Genomic DNA, 23978 nt, shown 5'->3' on the forward strand with positions numbered 1-23978 from the left:
CACCGTCACAGATGTGAAGGATGCTCTTTGCTATGAAACCGGAGCAACAGCGCACTGAGCCGAGCTCCTGGGCTGAGGCTGCTGCATTAAACATGACCAGACAAATCCGCATGAGCAATCCACCGGCTGCTGCTCATCCTGGAGCAGCTTTTAACAGTTTAGGGGCCAAATTCAAACCCTTCACACTGGAGGATTACTCACCCTGAAAGCTCGCAGGCAGAGTCGTGGGCTACGTGAGCCACTGTGCTTTATATTTCTGTGGCATTGAGGGCTCAATTTCTTTGCTCACAGTAAACACCACTGTAGTTGAGAGGTTTCTTGGTGGAGCTGAGCACCATGGGGTGGATGCTCAGAGAGGAATCTGACATCTGGCTGTGAACCAGGGACTTTAAAGAAGATTTTAATCTAAAACTCTCTGTAATCCTATGATAAACATAACCTGAGTTTATTCTCTGAGTCACCCTTTTGCTACCAAACCAACCCAAACTTCAATAATGACCCGTAAGCCTCCTAGACTGGCTCAGTTCTGGAAAAACAAGGGGATGTTTGTACATAAGCAGAGCTGCAATTTAATCCTGCCTGCCTGGGGGAAGAGTGCAAGAGGCTGGCTTCCCTCAGGAAAATATCAACCAGCCCCTTCTTCCTTTGGCATCGCTTTTCTGAATCAGAAGTTGGCCAACTTGAGCCTCTGGGGAGGACAGTGCTGATGAGGGCCCCAAGTCCAGGTCCCAGTTGGAGACCTGATACACTGACATCCTCCAGCCCCTTCCACCCACCTTCAGCCCACCATGGTCTTCCTCTGAACCAGATCTGAGCTTTCCCACATTGCAGCTTTGCCCCAGAATTCATTATCCATCGGCATCCTTTGCCATTAGCAGGGTGTGGGACCCAGATGTCTCTTAGCTACACCAACTCTTCCTCTTCTTCTCCTGCCACAGCCACCTTGCTTAACATCTCCAGTCCTTCTTCAGCCACAGCACCCTACCAGACCCAGCCTTTTCCCTGTGCCGGGCACCTGTCCGCTCAGACACTGGTTTAGCCCTGCCAAGGGATTAGGATTACACACACTGTCAGGCAAAAACATGCCTAGGGAAGAAAGTTCTTAATGTTGTATTATTTTTTTCCTAAGTAGGTAAATATCCCTGTTGAATGAAACACGGATGTCCATCTTTGGGGTCAGGATGGGATTTGGGGCTGTAAATCTCTCTCCAGCCCAGTATACTCCATCATGTTTAACCTACAGTGACCCGGGCTGGAGCATGAGATCTGTGTCTCAGGTGTGCATGAAGCTGGTAGGCACATCCATCTCATTCATCCAATCCATCCCATTCATCTTATCCCATCCACCTCATCCATCCTGTTCATCCCAAAAAGCAAAGGGACTGAAGGGACAAACCTGCTGTAAAATCCAGCTGCTGAACATCAGCATACCAGGTCAGTAGCCACCCTGGGAATGGTCTGGGTTACTGTGGAGGGTAATTCATGGAAATGTTTCCTATTAGGTTGATAGGGAGGTCAGTGCCCACTTCCAGTACCATTTTATTCATGGGGTATTTAAATGTGCTGATTTTTCAGCTTCCCAAAGGGAAAACCAAAAAAGCAGCCATATAGAATAAATAGTACAACGAAACAATGAATGTGCTGATGTAGGTGAAGACCAGGAAACAGCAAGAACTTGGCTCTGGACCTTGCAGTGGCCACAGGACCATCTCAAGTAATCCATCCTGAGCCTACCAAGCACAAAAAGCAACTGAGCACACAAACAATGACCATGCAACTTCACAGTAGCATTTTCCCAAATGGAAACATCTACATCTTGGGCAGGAGAAGCTGTGAAAGGCACCCAAAGGTTCACAGGCACAGTGAATGGACAGGGAGCACCCTGGGAAGGGCATAACACTTTTTAAGGTCCTAAGCCCTAGGCACATCGATTTTGCTGTCAGTTCTGGAGGAGAGGGGTGCAATCAGAGCAATGATGGTTCTGGGCAGAGGCCAGGGGATAATGGAGCCAAAGGTTCCACTACCAGGTTCACAAGGTGGTTTGGGTCAGGGAGAAGCAACACATCACTAGTCGTAATTTCTTTGCATCTCTTCCTTAATTTCTTTTCTGTGACTGTACATCAGCACACTGGTTAATTTTTCTGTTTGCTTGCTGTTCTTATGGTATTTCTTCTTTGGTGGGTTTGGTTGTTTGTTTTTTTTTTTTGTCCTTTAAGCTTGACTGCAAAAACACACAAGCTGGAAAAAGCATTCAGAAAAGCAGACGAATAAGATAAGATCATCTTACAATTCAAGGGGTTCCAGGAGCAAAGGCTTACGGGAGAAAATCCCATGAGGATCACAATTCCCACCACTGTGAACTCAGACCCTGCAGCAGGGTCTCTACAGGCAGAGCAGGAGACCCCAGCACATCAGTCCAACTGGTTTTGTGGGTCTCCCCTAGACACAGCATAAAGAAATAACGACGTAAATCCCAGCAGAAGTGGTGGTGCTGAGAAGCATTTTCATGTCATGAAAAATGCCCTTCAAATAACTGCTTTGCTTCATCTTATGCCATTTAATGATGGCAAGCCAGAGTAAAAATTCATTTCAAGGTGAGCCAATGTGACACTGGGGTTTCTGGTTTTCCACTGAAGTAAAAAACATAACTCCTGTAGCTGGAGTGAAACAATTCATCCCACGCTCAGAACTTTTTGTTTGGTTTTAATATTTAATTGAGGCAAGGTAATTTTGTGATCAAAGGCCAGTTCAAGGTCAACATTTGCAGTGTTTCACTTAGAAAATGGTGAAATAAAAGGCTCTGACATTTTGGGAAGGCACATAGCTGGTTTTCCTGCTACTCTGTGTTAAAGCATTAGTGTGAGAGCCTCCCCCCAGGCCACGGTTTGCCTCTTCATCATCATCTATCATTCTATGATTTCTCATGGCAGGAGCTGCCAAGGCAGATCCCAATGGAGGTACCATCCCTGCCTGGAACTGACTGGCATGCTAGCCCTCATGCAGAACTAGTTTTACACCATATTAAAGCCCCCCAAAATGCAGCTTTGACCACCAGAGCCCAGTTGAGGGCATCTGAGCCCATCAGTAACATACATAAAAGCCTTCCTTTGTGACTCCTGTAGTTAAGTTTCACAGGGTGACAATGTGACAGACATTTTCACTTGCACCGTACTGGCTATTCCCAACAGCGTCCTTCTGTCCAGCCTCTGCCCCACATGCTGGGATAGATGGTGCTTCTTCCCCGGTTCAGAACACACCACAGTGATGTATGGCACTTTTTGAAGCTGCTTTTCCTTAACCCAAGTGTTTTCAAGTTTTACCTTCTGAACTAAGCTCTCAAACAGAGCATGCCCAGTGAGGGATGAGTCCCACACCAGACCAGTCTTCACAACCATAGCAGAGGGCAGTGTCTGAGGGCAGTGCCCCCAATGGGGGACAGGGGATGTGAGTGACAAGCACATTTCAGGGCCATGAGGGTGACCTACATCCAGCATCTAGCCCTTCGGTGGTGTCCATCCACCTCTTGCCATGCCTGTCCTCCCGTGGCCTGACACAGTCTCCTTCCCATCATGTATCCAGTTGCCTGAAGTACCCGCTCACCGGAAAACACATGATATTCCAGAGACAATTAATATTCCGGGAATATACAACTCTGCTTCCTGTGCTTGTACATTTGTAACCCGAGTCTCTCTGCTCACTTCTTCCCCTCCTCTGCAACATCCTCTGGGGACAGCCGAGGACTGTTGGGGGATGCAGCCCCTCACCATGGCTTGGAACCACACCAGCCCTCCTGGGACCATCCTTTCTGGGGAAGGGCTGATCTTGAAAGCAGCCAGAGGCCACAGGCAGCATCCCAAAGAGAGCTGCCTTTCTCCTCCCTGTGGCTCAGTTTTCCCTGGGGAGCCATGCCCTTGCCTTAAATCTAAAAGGCATTGCAAAGGCTGAATCAGGATTAAGCTGAGAAACCCCCACAAAAAGGTCCAGAAATTATGTTTCCATTTAATTAGCCACAGGGCTTTGCTTTACTTCCAAAGACAAAACACACACCAATGCCAAGGAGACTCCTGGGCACCTTGTGTTCACACTCATTCGAACTAAGTGCATCTTCCACAGCCCATTTCATTACTCCTTATCTGCTCTGAGCAGGGTGATTAACTTGAGCGGAGAGCTCATTGGAGGTCACCATGCCACAGGCTCTATATGGACTCAAGTGATTTTCCATCTTGAATGCAAAGACCAGGAGCTAGGAGAGGCAGGGCCAGCCGCCGCTTGCATTCACCTACACCAGTGTTATTCTCCTCAAAACCCTCTCCTGACCATCTGTCAGATGCCTAAGCCTGCATTTGCAGCTGGTGGAAACCTGGGCACTGAAAAAAGTAATGCCCAAGAGCAGCAGTGTGCTGGGAGTTACACCAGCAAAGGCTGAGAGACGGCTGAAACACTCCCAGCCCAGCACTCCTAGGTGGAAGGTGAGAGGAAAGAAGTTCTGCTGGAGCTGGGGAAAAGATCCCATCCCACCCAGAAATCACTTCCAAAAATATTTCCATTAGACATGACAGGTATGTCGTGGCTATTCTTTGCAGAACAATCAAAGCCCCTTCCAGCCCAGCCAGCAGCCTTGCAACTGGTCTGAAAGAAAGGAAAAAAGATGGTGAGCAGCCTCTGAGTCAGGGAGCAGATCACAGAATCCCAGACTGGTTTGTGTTGGAAGGGACCTCAAAGCTCATCCAGTTCCAGCCCCCTGCCACGGACACCTTCCACTAGAGCAGGCTGCTCCAAGCCCTATCCAACCTGGCCTTGAACACTGCCAGGAATGGGGCAGCCACAGCTTCTCTGGGCAACCTGTGCCAGGGCCTCACCACCCCCACAAGGAAAAACTTCTGCCTAAGATCTCATCTCAATCTCCCCTCTGTCAGGTTAAAGCCATTCCCCTTGTCCTGTCCATACAGGCCCTTGTCCAAAGCCTCTTTCCAGGTTTCTTGTAGCCCCTTTAGGCACTGGAGCTGCTCTAAGGTCTTCCAGTCTTCTCTTTTCCAGGCTGAACAAGCCCAGCTCCCTCAGCCTGGCTCCAGAACAGAGGTGCTCCAGCCCTTGTAGCATCTCTGTGACGACAAGCTCCATTCTGCAGCTGAGGCTCTTGGCAGGTAAATGTGTTGCAAAGCTGGTTCTGGTTCCTGGTCTGGAGAAGTCCCCAGCAAAGGCAGCACGGGCACAGACACAGCTTCCCTGTCCCTGCACGCCCCACCTGGTCCAGTGGTGTGTGACACCAGTGTTCCCAGCCCTCATGTGCTGAAATGCTGCCTCTGCACCAACACATAACACTAGTACAGCCCATCTAGTCTGTATACCGACCTTGAAAAGCATCCTCTTTAGGTGCAGTCCTTCCTTGAAGACACTGGCAGGTGTTGGACTGGGTACTGCTTTCTGTGAACAGGTTTTCCATTGGGAACCAGCAATGTGGGCAATGGGAGGATCACGCCCAAGTAAGCAGAGAGGGGGATGTACAGCATGGGAGGGCAGGAACCCAGGTTTGTAAGGAAGGGTGGGAAGTAGCAAGGTCCCTGGGCTGGGTGTTACAGTGCCCAGTCCTCCTCCTAGCAGTTTGCTTTCTGATTTTAGGACATGATGCACTCAGTGCTGCATTCTGGCAGTGCGGGATGGTCATAGGCTCAGCTCAGCTACCTCCCAGTGCCTAATAGCTGGATTTCTACCCCTAAGTCCTATGGTCCCTTGTAAAGCACATAGCCAGGGGAGGACCACAGGCAGCACAAGTTACAGCAGCCACCCCAGCACACCCCTGCATTCACACTGCTTCCCTCCTGGGATGATAAAATAAGCCTGGAGTGACTGATTCCAGCTGTGGCTGTCAGATTCCAGCTTCTGGCATGAGGGGACATGGCCCCTGTGGGCCAAATCCTGCTCCATCCCACTTGCACCAACCCAAGCTCCCTTCAGTTCAGGCTTGCAGCAGAAATGAAGCAGGACAAATCCCCTCTGCCCTGGCTGGGGTAGACCGGTTGTGTATCAACTGCTGCATCTCCTGGGCCATGCTGCCACGGGCAGCTCAAAGGCATCAGGCTCAGGGCATTGCATCTCCAAGAGGTGGATGTCTCACCTGCACTGGGGCCAATGGAGACATCCAGGACATGGCTCTCACTACCTGCCTCTGGACAGAATGAATCCCCACCTGGAGATGCTGTGCTGTCTCCATTGTCCACACAGAAACTTACAATGCAATTTAATGCAGCATTAAAATCTGAGCAGCCCTTAGAGGAAGGAAAAACACAGACACCCCCAAAACCTCATGAAGCAGCTTGGCTTCTTCTTGAGCCTGTCTCAGTCCTGCTCCCTATCTCAGCCAGGACCTGAACATCCCAGGGTTGTACAAGGTGTTCTCTCCACATCCTGGGATGCCTTTGACACTCCTCTGAAACTGCATGGGACACCCCTGCAATTCCCTAGGTGAGGAATAAATGAAAATCATATCCCCCTCTCTCCAGGGCAGCACCCCAAATGAGCGCAGCACCCAGCAGCACCCCAGAAGCAGTGCAGCACCCAGCAGCACCCCAAAGACAGCACAGTGCACATGTTCAGTGGTGGCTCATTCCACAGCAGGTCTGTGTCCCCTCTGACCTACAGTCCCCCCATGCCATGACGCAGGGGCTAGCATCCACCCTATGGACCACCCTGCCTCGCTGGCAGTTCCTCCACATCTTTTGCTGGGTTTCCATGGAAACCGGCATAGCATGCACATGCCAGCCAGGCTGGGCAGCTCCCAGCCTCGGTGGATGGCCCACATCAGATACTGCATCTCCGTGGGCACATCTCCCTCCTCCCCTGACTGGCATTGCTCTGAGCCCATTGCTCCTCGTGGTATTTTCTGGCTGGTGGCAGCAGTGAGGAGCAGCGGGGCAAGGAGCAAACCCATCTGCTCAGTAATTCGGAGGATCCTGTGAGCACACATGCCGTGTTCTCCGCCTGATGCACTTGCAGGTGGCATGTGAAAACAGCCAGCTCCTGGCCTGGGGTGATGCAAGAGATGCATTCCCAAGGGAGGAATAAGACCCACATATGAAGCTTTATCTCATTGTAAGTTGTTGCCCCTAGGTCTCAAACAGATTTCTGCCAAATAATCACAGCCCTGCTATCCTCACCCTGACCCCTCTCCATCCTACACACATTGCCTTGCAGCTCAGCTCTTCCCCCAGGCTGTTATTTAATAGTGTCACATCATCATCTCAGCTGCGTAAGGAGGGATGCATGCTCCAAGCAGCTCAGGGAGATGCTGCACCCGCTCTCCTCCATCCACTGCTGCAGAGAGATTGAATTGCTCCATGGAGGTGGGCTAGTGAAAAAGCAAGAGCTTGTTCCCACGGTGCCAGCCTGGAGAGCTATTCTTACCACTGTCAAACTTCTTCAAGATCTGGAAGTCCTGTGGTTCCCCTATGCTATTAAACTCTTTATGAAAAAGAAGTTTTGACAAATATCCAGTTTATCACACTAATCAATCTCCCTCATGTTTCAAGACATGTCCTTCACGTCTTCTCCACCTTTAACTCACAAGTACTTTTGCAAATGCAGGTGAAGCATCTGTCACCTGCCAGACAAAACACACCACTGGAAAGGGAATTCTTACTCTTGCCCCTCACCAGCAGTGATGCAAATCCTGCTCACAGTTTGAAGGAGATGCTTACCCACTTCCACTGTGGGAGCCTCAAGACAAGTGCTCTGCTGGCAAGTACAGCCCCAGGAAAAGGAGGAAAGAGCACACAACCCCAGACCGGACAGCTGTGTGGAGCTGCAGTGGTTCCTGGCAGTGTTAGCAGCCATAATGACACTGACAAGGATTTTTAAACCCTCTTACAAATCCTGTGGGTATCTCCTGGGCCAGAGTTATCTCTAAAGAAAACATTCAAATTCAAGGAAGGGCATGAAAAAGAAGGCTATAACACTATCAAAATGGAGGTATTGTTTCCAGCTTACATCTGTCTGTGGGGCTGGTCTCATCTTGAATGGAAATCATGAGGTCATGGTGGGGAATGCAGAAGAGTGGTACTATTGTGTTGCATCAACACATTTACTCGTAATAAAAGGCAGGCTGGTTTTGTTTGGTTTGCCAGTTTCCAGACTGGTGAAGGAGTATGGAGAAAACTTCTACTCCCTCTCACCCCTGTATGTTCCCACATCACATCCTGACTGATGACCAGTATCACTTGAAACTCTCTGGGTTCAACAGGAACTTGCCCTGCTTGGGTACAGCTCCACAATTACCCAGCACCTCAGTATTTAAGCAGGTGCTTATCAGCAGACATTGACTGGAACAAAACTTGGGCAAGTCTCCTTGTTAAGCACACAGCCAAGTGTTTACTTCCTCTAACAGGATCTTGAAAATACTCTGTTTACCAAGGCAAAAGTACAGTTTAGGGTTTTTTCTGCAGCCCTGAACTTACAAGCTCCTGAAATCAGGCCCTTTTGGGTTGCTTCAGTGCTGTCTTTGCTTCCTGATTGCATACTATGCAGTAAGTATGCCACATCTTTTTCCCCAGGAGCACCAAACCTTGTATTTATCTCTTGAAAATTGCTATGCAATGCAAATAACTCCAAGAGTGCCAGCTGAACAGAGCACATTTTCAGTGCCCAGGGCAGAGGATTAGGAACAGCCTCTATCATTCACAACTGCTCTGCGCCAAGCAGGAAAAAAAAGTTTCGTACTGAATTAGAAACACAGCTCCTGTTCCTGCCTGCAGATTTGTGTTCTGTGAATACAGCCAGAAAGAATCAAAGACAGAAAAAAAAAGGAAACTTGGCAAGCAAGCACTCATTCACTTTGAATGAATCTGCTTTGACCAACAATGTGAGGTTTCCACATTTTCAGCCTCGCCAAAAACCTATCTCATGCATGGTCAGCAAGGAGAGGTCCTGGGGGACACAGGGAAGCCCAAGTGCCACAGTGAAGATGCTGCCAGTGGGAAAAAAGTGGGTGCCAGGATATTCTGATACAAAAATGCATGGTAATTCTCAGCTGGCCATGGCACTGGGGGGTAATGTTGCACACTGGTGTTTTCTAGTGCTCCCTGATTCTCCATCCTGAGTCCATCCATATCCATTGGGTGTCCTGGTTTATACAGGACTGCAGACTCCATTTTTGAAGCAGTGGGATGCTAATCTATAATCAATGCTCTGGAAACAAAATGCTCTGGGATCTTATCTTAATGCACTGATTGCAATATACTCCTGAGTGATTCCTCTATTTGAACAGTGCTAGTCAAAACACTTAATGTCTTGAATTTCATTGGGTGGATATCACTAATGAACTACTTCTGTGTTTCAATAGTTCAAAAATTGGTGGCTGAAGGGTGAAGGGAATCATAACATCTTCCCTGCAACCTGCAGAGAGAGAAGAGGGAAGAGCTCTGTCAGATAAATGATTCATTACCCAGCCTTCTCCCAGGCTAGGTGCTCAAGTTAGCATCTTAAGGAGCTGTCTACATATGGCTTCTCTAATTGCAGTCAGTGATGCCCTGCCAGGGCAAGCAGTGCCCTGGGGCTGGCACTGCATGAGCAAGGTGTCCCCTGCTGCTGGGTACACCCTCAATGACACCTCCTTTGAGGAGAGAGGCTTGACTTTAAGTAAAAAATCCTGCTTCCACGAGACACCCTGGAAAACAGAAACCCCTATCTCATGCCAAGTTAAACGCATGGGAAAGAGAAACAAATAGGAGTTATACATCTCCACAGGGTGAATGTATATATTATTGACACCAGCAAGATGCAAAAGTCTACTGATGGGTTGCTATACGTATGTTCCTGAAAGAGTAATTATCCCGTCAAGTTTCCAGCTCTTGATGACGCAGAGGATAAACAGAAGTTTCCTGCTTGGGGTTTCATAAACACTCTGAGCAGATAAACACTCATAAGCAAGGGGCTTGGGACGGGGAGGCAACAGGCAGCAATCCTCTTTTATGAGATTGGAAAAATGGTAATCTGCTAAATGGGCATGGCTGGTGGGCTGATAAACAGAGCTCCTAGTCATTACGGTGATGAGCTCAATAGAAAAAGTGTAATCCCAGCCCAACTGTTCGGGAGATCGCTGCACTGCCTCTTCCCCCCTTTCCCAAATCATCACATTAGGCTGATAAGAGAAAATAAACAAGATCTCTTTGTGCCAGGTTGTGTAATGTCATTGAACAGAAGCATAGAGCTTTGCACTTTCAGCTGGGGGCATCAGTGACTTCCTACCCTGAATCAGGGGAGAAAACCTGTCTTCCTGCATGCAACTTGTGTCCTCCGGTCCCTCCTCTCACGGAGCATCCCTGATGCATCACAGCCAGGCCAGCCTTGCTGAGAAGACCAACACCCCCCTTTACTGCTATGGAGGAGGAACTCAAAACACAGCTCCAAGGCATACATACCTACAGCTTAAGTGTTGTTCTGGGTCTTTTTCTCACGGTTCCCTCAGTAGGACTGCAAAGGAACACTTTGCATCCAAGTGCATATGAATACAAAACCTCCTGAGTGCCAAAACTGCAGGCTGGGGACAGATTTAAGGCAGAGGACAAGATGTCATTTGATGTATTTTTGTTTAGTCTCAAAATGCAGGGGCTGGGGTTGGAGGGAAGTAGAAGGCCATGTAAAAAGTTGTAGGCAGCATGACAATTAGTGATAGGATAATGACTACCCAGCAGCACTGCAAAGCCATATGGACATCACAGACCCACAGCACCAGCCACATCAAAGAAATCTAACTAGCACCAAGTTCCACCAGCCAATCATCAAATCAAATCAAAGCAAAGGGACAAGCTCCCCATTTCTGGGAACATACCCGCAGTTATTGCTCCAACCCATTGCAAACAAAGAGCTGTCTGCAGTTTGATTAGAAGCTCGTAAGGTTTGTGCTAATGGAAACAGAGCCAGAGGGATGGCAAGTGCAGGGCGAACAGTTCAGGGAAGTTAGTTTGTAAGGTGACAGTTTTTGGGAAATAATTTTAAATACAGAGAATAACGAACAAACCTCAAGCATTCATGGCATTTTTTGGGGATTTATTTTGCATGAAACAGAAGACTAAACCAACAAGCAGTTTGTACAGTAACAATAAACAGCATAGGAATAAAAAAAAAAGAGGATTATCACTGAAAGAGGCTCCTGCATACACAGCACTGAAAGTGCAGGGGAGCAGATCTGTCCTTCTTTCTGCTGTCTGCAAGGCTGACTATAAAAGATGTCAAACTACAGATAAAACAACAAGGTAGAAAGATGAAAAAGAGGTTTTTGTAGCTAAGCCCATGATTCACATTCAAGCACTAGATTCTAAAAATAATTCTGAAAATCATGTTTAAAAAAAATAATACATTTGATTTTTTTCCTCCCCTTTCCTCACCTGAACAACTCCTGACTCCGGAGCTGGCTGTGGGATAGTTGTGGATATTTAGGTTCATGATTCACAGGAAGAAAGGATGGATTTGAGGTCCCCTGTGCCAGAACTGGGTTTGGCTGAGCTCAGACTCCAGCAGGAGAGACTGTGGGATGTAGGGCCATCATCTGCTTGGAGGTGATCAAAGCCACAGGAAGGTGGAAGGAGTGGGCATGATTTACCCTGGACTTCAGACAAGCTTTTGATGCATAGCACATGAAAGCTTTGCTACAGGGATAGTAAAATAGGATTGCAAAAGAGTGATTCTTGGAAAGATAAAAAAGCTGAAAATGGAATCAAAAGCTGCAGGGATCACACATGCTTCTGTGGCAGCAAAACTTCACTGCCATGAGTCCTGCAGGCTGTGGAGCCATGCAGTCTGCTTTGGAAATAGGAGGCACAGTGGTGATGGAGCAGGCAGCATGGATTGGTAACCACGGGAAAATTGCAGCAGGGCTCCAACCCCTGAAACCAGTGTCTGGGGGCTACATAAGGAGCTTGTGCACCACACAAAATGCCTCAGCATCTGGTTTTCTCCCTTCTCCTGCTTTCCCCAGGAATATTCATCCCTCCCCCCTCTGCCACTAGCAGAGTACCCCAAGGGGGAGTGGGAAATGTCCCTTGCTGGGAGTCAGGGGCAGGGAGTGATCACCACAGAATCTTAATCCCCAGAGGAGTGCAAGACATCTTACTAAAAGATCAAGTAAAGATCAAGTAAAGATCAAGTAAAGATCAAGAAGTTTCCACTCACCAGTTTGATCTAACTCAAACATTATTTAGCTGGTCTTAGAAAAGGAAGGGGTGGGTTTAGGGAAAAAAAAATCTCATTCTCCATGCATTTAAATGGTTGAGAAAAAGAAAATTCCCCATCTTTGCCCCTAATAAACAGACCTTTTTCTACATACATCTTCAGCCCACCACAAGCTCAATGCAACACCCAACACCAGAACAGGCAGAGGCCCTGCAAGCAGCCTTCCAATGGCCGCTGTCAGAGCTGGGAAGAGCAGTCACAACTCCAGAATAGACCTCCTCCATCCCAACCTTCCCTGAGGCTTGGAAGAGGTCCCAAGAGCTCTGGTCTGTGGTATGCCATCCTTGCTCTTCCTCGCTCTGAGTCCCTCAGAGGGTGTGTGGAGGCAAGGCGATGCTCCTGGCTGCTTTAAGAGCCAGCCAAGGCTTCTCCCCCAGGCAGGGGCTCAAGGTACTCTGCAGCCAGCTTTTAACAAGCATCTATTATGAGAAATGATATATATGGTATATTTCAAGAACACTTCATTGAAAAAGGCAAAAAAAGAGGCCCTTGAAAGCCTACTCAGTACATGGGGTTGTGTTGGAGGTGTTTACACAGATGCTGAATCATTTTATCCTGCTCTTGCAGGGATGAAATGCTTCAAGGACAGTTGGGGAGCCTGAGTTGGGTCTGTATGTCTGCACCAGCCTGCACACAGGGTTGTTGTATTGAGCTTCCAAATCAGAGATGGGAATCATCCCTTCTTCCACTGAAATGCAACCTGTTCTGTGGGAAAAACCGTAATTTTAACATATTCTAATCTGGGGGGGGGGGGGGGGGGGGAATTGTGGATTGAGCTCTGGCTGTGCCCAGTGCAGTACAAAATTTAAAGTAAGAAGGTGAGCTCGCCTATAGCAATTGAAATACAAGAGAGGAGCCAGGGGGAGGATGCAGACAGAGGGATGCAGACAGGCGGATGCAGGAGCATGGGACCAAATCTCCTAATTTAGGACAAGAAACAGAGATTTTGCTACAGCTGGGATCTGGCAGACAACAAGCCAGGGCTCAAAACCCCCCACATCCTCTCTTGTCACGCAGGACCTTGCAGTGTCAGGGGCTGTAGAAAACCCAGAACAAGTAACAGTCCTTCCTCTACATACCAATAATGGGCATACCAAGAGTGATACCCAGTGCTTCCTTCCCAAGGGAGCTGGGAAGCTTCATTAATGGTGAATTTTAAGGATCCTTGAAATCAGTAGCTGAAACGAGCTCCAGAAATATAGAGCAGCTTTATTTTTAAAATGGATAGGCAGTAAAATCCCTCCCTGTATTTTCTGAAAAGGTTTTTTTTCCCAGTCTGGAAAGGCTAGCTGGGCTACCAGTGCTAGGAGAAGGGAGGGAAAAAGAAAAAACAGAAAATCAAACCCAAGGCAAGACAGACAAAGATGATTTTTCTTTTTATTAAGAAGGATGATATTAAAATGCTGAAAAGTCCTATCAGGATACCATAAACCAGAAAGTGGGGAGATAAGTGGAGCATTTTCTGCCAGATGAGCAACAGCAGGAGGTGCTGAACCTCCCCAAGCATCCCTGCTTCATGCACCACATGCACTGGCATCGCTGCAGCAGGAGCAGCAGTGGTGAGCTATGGCCAAGCAACTTGCCAGCGCTGCGGGGATCTCAGGAGTTGGCTGGAAGCAGCCAAATAGGAGGGCTCTGCTGAAGAGGGGCCTTAAAGTGAGGTAATCTGGTCAGACTAGGTATCTTCTGGGGCTAAAACAAGCCTCCAAGCACAGCCGGAGAAGGAAGGATGCAGTTCTGCCCTGGACAGAGTTTATTCCAAGCCTTGCTCTGCTGCAGTCATTGTCCCATCCTCCACAAGGCTATGTGTTTCCCTGGGGAGCTCTGCCACCTTCAAAAACCTCTAGAAATGAGTATTTACCTCCAAAAGTCTACTTCTGCTCATTATTTCCGTTAACCTATTGCATTCTCTTTTCAGGGTGTAATTTTGCTCTGGTTTATTCAGAGAGGGCTGTAAGGAAGCAACATGAAGAAAGACAAAATGGGCTGAACAGAGAACAAATGAGAACAGTTTGTTCTTGAGAAAGGTATGATTCATGTCGCAGACAGGACTGAATAATTCTTTGGACATATTTGAAAGGGACTGAACCTATTTTCTGAGGTTAAGCAAAGCTTAGGTGCCAAATGATGAGCCACACCAAGTTCTGCAGAAGATATATACCAGATGGACACATCTGGGCTTCATCCATCAGTTATTCAGCACTTTTCAAGTAATTTGCATTTATTTCTCCTATTCCATAAGACAACAAAGCCTCTGAAGAGCATCTTCCCCAAATCATCCATTTCTACACAATCAGAGCCGAAAAATAGGAAGCTATCAAAATGAGACACTTTGGTCAGGGCGTCCAAACACACTTTTCCCCAGTGTTGTCACAACTTAGCTTGTCACCAGAGGATTAGTTTCAGAAGACAGTGGTGGATTTTGGGTTTTCAACGGCTCTAAGGACAGGTAGAGGAGAAAGCAGGGAGAGAGCATCTCTGCCCTCCTCTGCAGCCTTACTGTTCCTTGTAAATGGGTGCCGCAGCAGCATGGAGAGAGGGATGTGCTGAAATGGGGTGAGGTGGGGAGCTGAGCCCTTCATACCCTCACAGGTGTGGGGCTGGGAGGAAGGAAACAGAGCCAAACAATGAGCTCCAGGAAGTCACTGACTGAAAGCAAGGGCCTGACTCAGCAAATACTCACTGGAGATGAAGTTCCCACCAGCCAAGGCAGTGCCTCAGTGGCTGCAGCCCGTGGTTCCCCTCATGTGGATACCCAAGGCTAAGCTGGGCAGCTTGGCCAAGATGCACCCCCTTCATCTTCCTCATGGGAAATGTGCCCTATGCATCCAGCACAGAAGCAGAAAGGTCCAGCAACAGCACCCTAAAGGGTCAGACCCAACCTCAGCCATAGAGTGAGGGCACATCACATCCTACGGGCTGGGGTTTTGGCTCAGGCACAGAGGGAAAGAAAAAGGCTTTTTAAAACACCCAGGGCTGAGGAAGGTGGTACAGCAATGGGCATCTTCTCAGCTCTCATCCACCTGTGTAGCATTCAGTGACTGCACAAACACCATCTCCCCTCCAGGACCTTGGAAAATCTCTCTTTTTTTCATTTGCCTTTACAGTTTGGGTTTTGGCTCCCAGAGCATGCAGCAGCACCCTGTGCTGGGGCACACACCTGCGACCCAGCCACCAGTGGACCACATCATGCAGCACATGTCTCTACATTGGCCACGTTCAGATGCAGAACCAACTGGAAATATAAATAACTAATAAATTATCACTAAATAATGCATTTTCCCTCACTTCTTGTACTTGCTCCATGCTCAATTCCCAAGCGATCTGGAGCTCCTTGGATTATAGGTAGCCTCTGGTAACAAATGGGGCCTTGAGCAGCCTGGTCTGTAACGCTGATACGCACCCCCCCCGCCCCCCCCCCCCCACACCTTTTCCACTCCCTTGCCCCAAAATGGGAGATGTTTTAGGAGATAAACACTGCCACTCGTCCAGGGCTGTGGTTCACAGGGCAGAGCCTGCTAAGCCCATTTAGATGCCTACCACTGGGCCCCAGAATTGTTTTGCTCCAAAAGGCAGAAATAACATTTTTCTATTTGTGAATTTTCCCAGAGGATTCATCTGATTCCTCTGCTTCCTCAGCCAGGATTTCCAGGAGGAAGGAAGTCTCCTTCCCAGTGAGAGTAATCAAGCATCTCACCGGCAAAGACACGAAGTGGCCATTCACACACCCAGCACATTGCACCATCTACACATGAACAGGAGTGCCTGCTGTGCTCCCTCCAGCCATTCACCCATCGCCCACCTTAAGGGCTTTGGCACAACACTTCAGGCCCCCTGTAGACACAACAGCCTTGATTTTTCAGGGAGACACTGCAAAAGCAGGAATGACCGTGCCAGTTCCCATGCCAAAAGGTAAAGCTGCAGGCTGGCCTGTGTCTCTGTTACCCATCCCGAGTGGCAGCATGTGAGAAGCGGCTGTTCAGCCCCCATGGGGTGATTCACCCATGTCGACATACAGAAGCTATCACTTTCTGAAACAGAGCAGGGCCCAGCTCAGGACCAAGTTTAGCTCTTAAAACTCAGTACCAGGAGGCCAGGAAGACAGGAATTTGCACTTCAGTCACTAATGCCAAAATCATCATGTGCCCAATGCCATGTTTCTGTTTGGAGGAGGACAGTGTCTCAATCTAATGCCTCCCCCAGGGAGAACTTCACCACTATGATGTGGGAAAATACTTTCTAGGGAGTATGTGCATGGATAAGTGTCCAGGCTAAGAAGCAACATTCATAGGTACTTATCCTGCCAGAGGATAAGTACCTGTTTGCCACTGGTGTGGCAAACAGGAATAGTTTCCAGGGGCCTCATGGTTTCCAACATGAAATCTGTCCCCAGTTAGCCCCCATTGGCAACATATACATAGCTCAAATGCAGCATTGATTAAAGCGGTGGGTAACAAGGTCTTAAACAGCTTCTTATTTATAAGAGATCTAAAAGATTCAGAGACAGAAGACGCTGGAAGAAAACGGTACTAAGTAGATGTGGATTCAGGAGACCTGCAAGCAAAATAGAGCTGCAGCTTAGAGGCTGCAACAGAAAATGTAGGGCAATAAATTTATAAAGTGAAAGCGACCTCAACATTGATCAAAAGTACAGAGAAAGCATCAGGGAGATGAGCAAATAACAGAAACTTTAATTCATATCCTACCAGCCAGTACATTAAATATTAATGGAATAAGTTGGAGAATGGGGGAGCTTCACTGGGAAAGCAATAGCAAAAACACTGAGATTGATTTTCCATCAATCAGTATTTGACATATTCAAGCACTTGAGGGCTGAGAAACAAAACCTGATTTTAGGGGGGTGATAGGCATGATAAATGAGTTTTAAGGCCCACTGACGGTGGCTTGAATTAAAGTGCCCAGAACTCCACAAGCTGTGCCCTTTGAGCCCCCTCTGTCTAGAGGGTCCTTCCTGCCATTCAAGGACCAACAAAATATGTTTCTAATCTCAGGCCTCTGTAGGCACATAAAATTCAGACCTGTCCACAAAAGCGACTTGCAGTCCATGTAATGAGCCAGTCCACACAATGAGCACCACCATTAACCTCCCATCCCACAGCCATCAGCTCCAGAGCCAAAAGTGGTGAGGAAATACACCTGCCCTCTTCCTTTTGCCCTCATGGGCCACTGGAAACTATTCCTTTTCACCATCGATTCCTCTGGCAAGAGGGGTACCTATCTTAGCCTTCACATACTCCCTAGAGAATAATTGCCCCATCATATAAGTTGGAGGGCTGTTGCTCTTCCAGTTGCCTTGCCCAGTTTTAGGTCAATTTACACGAGGAGATATGCACAATTTGGTCTGAAGGCACCATTGAAAATAGCCCTGCATCCTTTTCTTTCAGAGAAGTGCATTGTTGCCCATGAAAAAACTCCTCCTGTTGATACCCAGTGAGCCTCTCTGTGTGGGGAAACTTTTGCCTAGTTGGACAGCTGATGATGCATCATGTGAGGTACTCCCAATTGGCATCGATAACACTGCAAGTAATGAGCTCATGCTGTGCCCGACCCCAGCTTTTTACTCCATTGTTTGTTATCTTCAGCTTCCCAAGAGCTGTTACAAATTCATATTGGGTCTTGCAATGCTGGGATGAGACCCCTCCTCTCCACACACTTGGCGCTCCCTCAATGAGCCAGAAAGCTAAGCTCCCTTGGCACTTCACCACCCACCCCATCCAAACCTTGCAGAGCAGGCTCCACTACACCACACACAGCAAGAGGAGCTCATCAAAGCAGCCTTTTAATTGCTGGAGTAATGACTTGGATGTACAAAAATTCCTGCAAAATTTGCATTACTAATTAAATAATTAAAAACAGCCTGACAACTAAGGAACACAATCGTGCAGCTGAAACTCAAAGCCACCTCCTAAGCACTGGTGGCAAGAAACAGCAAGGGATTCACCACCCTGCGTGTCCTGTCAGTGAGACTTTCTGATGGGTTATGCCAATTTGATTAGAGACCAAGCACGATTAATGGCACCACTGTTCTCTGAGAAAACCTCTGATCTCTGCCCATAATGTTGCTAAATCCTGAGCTCAAGCTAGCAGCCTTATCAGAAAAGCAGGGCTAAATCTGGCCATGCTGCTGATGGTAGTGGAGTGAGGACTGGATGCTCACAGTTCCGTGAAGACCTCAGTGTATGGTCTGCTAGCCCAGCCTTCAATGGAAAATGCTGAAGAAGCTGAAAATCACAGTGCTGGTCAGCCCTGATTTAACCTCAGTCTTCAGCAAAAAGCAAATCCCACTCCCTCCAGCCATGTGTACCAGACCCAAAGGGTTAAACAGTGTTGTTTTCCAACCAGAAGAAGCACCTATCCCACCTCCTTCAGCCCCACTTTTTCACACAAACTTATAAAACCCACTTAAAATATTGCTATGGAGATGATTAGTACTTCACAGGCTAAAGGGCAATTTGAAAAGCTTAAACCTCTATTACAATCCAAGCCTTGATTTCATAACCTTAGAAGGCACATTCCCCGAGACTCCCCTGCGCTGTGGCACAGCACTGCCCCAGGACACCCGGGTTGACAACACCAAGACCTGACAGAAGCCAGAATCTGACATACTTTAATTCTTCAAGAAAGAGCAGCAGCAACATGGGCTTGAGGAAGAAGGGAGAGGAGATGGGAAATCCATTCCTACTGGAGAGACCTGGGACGCTGCCAGTATTTTTCATTCTTCGTGACACAGTTTGCTGCTGGCTCCATTACCTGATGTGATTAGTCTGAGAAAAGACTGGCCAGTGCCTTCCCAGACCAGTGCTATCAAGGTGGCCCTTGACTCACACTCTGCCCACAGCCAGCATCCTTTTGGTACCCAGGAGCTCTGTAAGCCCTGGGTATCCATGTGCAAAGTTCATTATTTTTCCCCTCTGCATTTGCTTCCATTATGTGGAAGAACACTGGCACGCTTTCTGTCCAGACCTTTAAGACACACAGAGAGAGAAGGGGAAAATACCTCCCTAGAGGAGCAGAGAAGGTCTAACATGCATTTTAGTTTTGCAGCATAGCCTCTCTGGCCACCAGAGGAGCACCAGAAGGGCTCCCTCCCCATTCCCAGTTTCTCACAACACCTGTGAGAAAGCTGGTTAATAGAAACTCTTTTCTCAGTCAATACGATTAAAATAGTGTGAAAGATCTACATGCCCAACTTTGCTATGTTCTCACCATGCTTATATAAAGTGATTAGTGATAAACTGGTACAAATCTGGTGTATCTATGAAGTGAAATGGCTGAATGAGCACACCACAGGGCTCCAATGGAGTACCTGTACTGTGCACGCAAAACGTACCTTATTCACACTAGAGTATGTTGAAAGGAAGGTACTGAGGCCATATCTCATGAATGTGTTGTCCATTGCAGTGTCCTTGAAAGGAGAACACAGAATGAAGGGCAACCTGATCTAGTTGAAGATGTCCCTGCTGATTTCAGGGAGATTGAAATTAGATGAGCTTTAAAGGTCCCTTCCAACCCAAACTGTTCTCTGATTCTATGATTCTGCAAGTTCTTATCATTGAGAGCTGAGAATCAAACCAGAGAATCACACTGATTTCTCTCTGCCTTAGTGTTTGAAATCAACCCCTCTCCCCTGGGCTTGCTGCTGAATGCCAAGTGCTAGTGCTGAGCATCCCTGAGCCCGCAGTGCTGCTCCTGGAGTGAGGGGAAGATTGCATGCCCTGGATTACCCAAAGCAAGAACAGACCCTCCAAATGGCAGCACAGCTATAAACAGCAGTGGTGCCATTAACAGGCATTGACTTGCCTTTTTGCTAACTGTGCAGATAATTTCTGTACAGCACAAGTGTAAGTAAACAGATGAGAAGAACAGAAAAGAAAGTATTTCTCTTACTGAAGTTGCTGAGAAGCATCATGGCAATCTTTAAAAACTGCTCAAGAACTCAGGAGTGTCAACTCTTTCAGTCTCAGAAGTTTATTATTTCTGGCTGTATTTATAAATACAGGTAAGAGACTATCTAGAAAAGCAGATCCATTTAGCCTCTGTAGCAGAAGTTGAGACCTCATAGCAGCTTTCCAGTATTTGATGCCAGAGAGGGACTTTTCATTACAGACTGCAGTGATAGGACAAGGAGCAATGGGCTCAAATTTGATTTGATTAATCTCAGGAGAGAGTCAGGTTAGATATAAGAAATTCTTTACTCTGAGGGTGATGAGACACTGGCACAGGCTGTCCAGAGAACCTGTGGCTGCCCCATCCCTGGCAGTCTTCAAGGTCAGGTTGGACAGGGCTTGGAGCAACTTGGTCTAGTGGAAGGTGTCCCTGCCCATGGCAGGGGGTTGGAACTGGATGATCTTAAAGTCCTTTTTGACCCAAACCATTCTATGATTCTGTGATAAGTGTACTGGGGATTCAGAGGAGATAATGGAGACCCAAAGGATCCATGTTCACATATTTGCCATAATTCAGAGCTCCCCTGGGTGTCAAAGACCACTTGTCCACAAATGTATAAAAGCATCCAAAATCAGGCCCAGATAAACAAGTTTCTTTTATCTACACTGCACTAGCACAACAAGAGCTCTTGTTTGCTGAATACTTGTAAAAACCACTGCTCTCTTTTCACAACGCTGAGTAATTTCATCAATTTGGCCCCAGAAGACGGTGTTGCAAACCCCAGGACCCTCTCAACCAAGCAGAAACCTGTGCTCAGGTTCCCTGATGCATGTGCAAGCAAGACCCTGGCCCCAGCACCTCGGTTTGTCAATTTGTAAACGTGGTAAATACAGACCCACCTCCAGGCTCCTGTATAGCTACATTTATAGCTGTGTAATTAGTTGTGGTATCAGTGATGTCAGAGCTGGAATGGGCAGAGGGTACAAGACAGGCTGGTAGAAGAGTGTTACAGCCACAAAGGTGACAACTGCCGTGTTAATAATTAGCATCTGTTGTGAGGCAGACACAAGCAGGGCTGAAAATACTGTGTGCTGAGCCAGCATCTCCAGTGGGTTTGTGGCCCATCAGTGAGACTCTCCAGCTTCCCATCACCCTCAGTGGTGGGACTAGTGCAGGATCTGAGAACCAGTGAAAATTTTGTGTTTAGAGCAAGGTCTGTATGTCTGGCAACAGGAGCTGGCCTTCTTCCTTGCTAAATGAGGCCCAAAGACTTCACGCACAAACCTATTATTTTGGAAAAAAGAGAAAAAGACCACCCCACAGTGAAATCTCGTATTTCTTGCATTGAAAAGCACTTGGTCCCCAAAGCACAAAGCTAAACACAGCCTGCAATGGCTCCTGAAGAAGACCTCACTCAGTAATTTCACCAAGCAATGTGCACACTTGCTGCCTGAGGGATTTCCGGCCCCGGAAAATGCTCACCCTTGCCTGAGCAATGGACTCCAGGACACAGTTACTCTCCTGCCCCTTTGGGGGCTGGTGTTTTCCACCTGAGCCTGGAAAAGCTCTGCCTTTGCCATCACTCCTTGCACCTTACAGGCCAACATCACAGGGGCTCCAGTACGTGCCTGTCAGATCACCTTGATATCTGCCTAAATAGAGGAAATGAATGGCACAGTCCTGTCCTGCTCCTGTTGTATTTACCTAATACCTCAGTGAACCTTAGAACATGCTCTGGAGCCACCTCTGCTGCCAGGGATCTTTTTTCATCTCAGTTGGTCCCCTGGCAATCTGGCCAGGGTTGCAGCTCCAGCTGTAAAGGTGCCTTTCCCCCAGAGCCAGCCCCTTTTCTGCCACCCCCTCCCTCTGCAGACAGCAGTGCCAGGAGAGAGGTTTGCAGAGAAACCAGGAGTTTCAAAGCGTAATCCCGAACAGATGGCAGCTCTAGCCATGCAGCCTCAGAAGGGCACTTTTCAAAGTAAATAGCAACAAATGTTTTGGTGTGTAATGCGTTGAAATCTTGATCTCACACAGAGTTTATTTTCTGGTTTCTATTTTTTTTTTCCTCCCCCAGTAGTGGCAAATGGCTGAGAACAAATGCTGCTGAAAAAAAAAGCAGAAAAAAATCCTTCAATCAATTATATGTTTTAGAAACAATTGTGTTTCAAAACCAACAAGAAGAATTCATGAAAATCAATCCTAATTCAAGAGGGCTGGACTGATTTGTTCATCTTTCCCTTTCCCTGCTTAAGCAACCAAAGCAATAAAAAAATGAAAGCTCCATCTCAGGCAAGAAGGCAATTGAAACTTCAAAAAGGCTCAGCATCAGCTGATGAAGCTTGATGCAGTCTCCATGGCCTGAAAGCTAAATATTCTGCAAGAGAAGCAATGTACCAGGCAGATGAGTGGGAGTTTCAGATAACTCTTATCCCTTCAGCTTCCTTCTCTCAACAAAGCCAAGCAAACCAAGGTAAGACTGTCCTGCCACAGGGGAAAAGCAAAACTGTTTCTATCAGCAAAGGCACTGCACAGACGGGAGCTCTCTCAGTTGTTCTTTGCCAGCAGAGAACAGCCACTCTGCTCTTACATCATGCCCACCCAGGACCACCACACCAGGGACATCAAGATGTCAAATCTCCTGGCAAGGAAACCTCAGACTTGCAATGCAGACCGTGCTATACCTTCCTGAAATGCCACAGGAACACTGTGCATCCCACTGCACACGGCTGATCCAGAGGAAAGACTTCTCAGGAAGCCCAAAGTGTGGGTATGGGCACCTGCTGCTCTCTACACCTGGTGCCACCTCAGCATCACACAAGGAGAAAGGCATTTTTCAGACTGTCACCCTGGCATGGAGAGTGCCTGGAGGATCACAACCATGTGTGTTGATGTTGCCCCAAATAAACGGAATTGCCACCAGACTTTCCCACTCGAACACGGGGTGGGGAGAGACACATCCTTCTGCCTGGGTTTGCCCTGCTCTAAGCTGACCTGATGTCATGTGAATGCGATTCCCGCAGCACCCAGCCTTGTGCAAATAAACCATGTCTAACCACCTCCAGAGAGCTTCCTAGAAACACAGGAAGCAAGGAGAACCAGAGCAGAGCACCAGTACCACAGACTAATGTCCTCTTACCTTGGCACTGCTGACAATGGCTACAGAGTGCTGTCTTGAGACACACAAGTTCAGACTCAAGTGTGGTTTAAAGTTATTTGAAGATAAAAGCTCCCTAAAGACAAGCTCCCCAAGGAGGGTTTCTGTTTAACAGGCAGCTACAGCACCTTGTGTCACCACATAGCAGCTGACATAGTTACTTGCAGTGGAGACTGTTTATCTGTGGGCTGCAGACATCTTCCCAGCTACCCCTAGTGCTCTCTAAAAGGGAGCGGGAATTTGAGTGACAAAACAAAACTGGGAATAACAGTGTGGAATGAAATGATGAAAGGCAGTTAAGAGAGAAAGAAAAAAAACATGGAGACAAAACATAGCAGGAAGAAAAGAGGAAATGTAAATCACAGTCTGGAGAAGTACCTTAGACATCTGAGGTTTACACAGGTTAAGATTTTCTTCAGACAAGGCTTTTCTACTTCTCTCTATAAAGTAATGAATTTTTTTAGACTTCCATCTGATCTTAGAGTAAGACATGGTGATGAAGTTCTTACAAGAAGACAGGGATTTATGCTCTGCCAGCCGCTACCTGGACCAGCCCAGTGACACAAGCATTTGTTTGTACTGCCGTTCTGTGCAGGCAGCACCCAGCAACCAATGATGCTGTTTGCTTGCCAGTGAAGGTGCCAGAAGGTGGTCAAGTACCCCAGGGTGTGCCTAAGGGTCACTGCCAATGTTA

The sequence above is a fragment of the Pezoporus wallicus genome, unplaced genomic scaffold, assembly GCF_028554395.1.
Source record: "Pezoporus wallicus isolate ANWC-B61680 ecotype Strahan unplaced genomic scaffold, APGP_CSIRO_Pwel_v1 contig_13568, whole genome shotgun sequence".
In the NCBI taxonomy this organism is placed as follows: Eukaryota; Metazoa; Chordata; class Aves; order Psittaciformes; family Psittacidae; genus Pezoporus; species Pezoporus wallicus.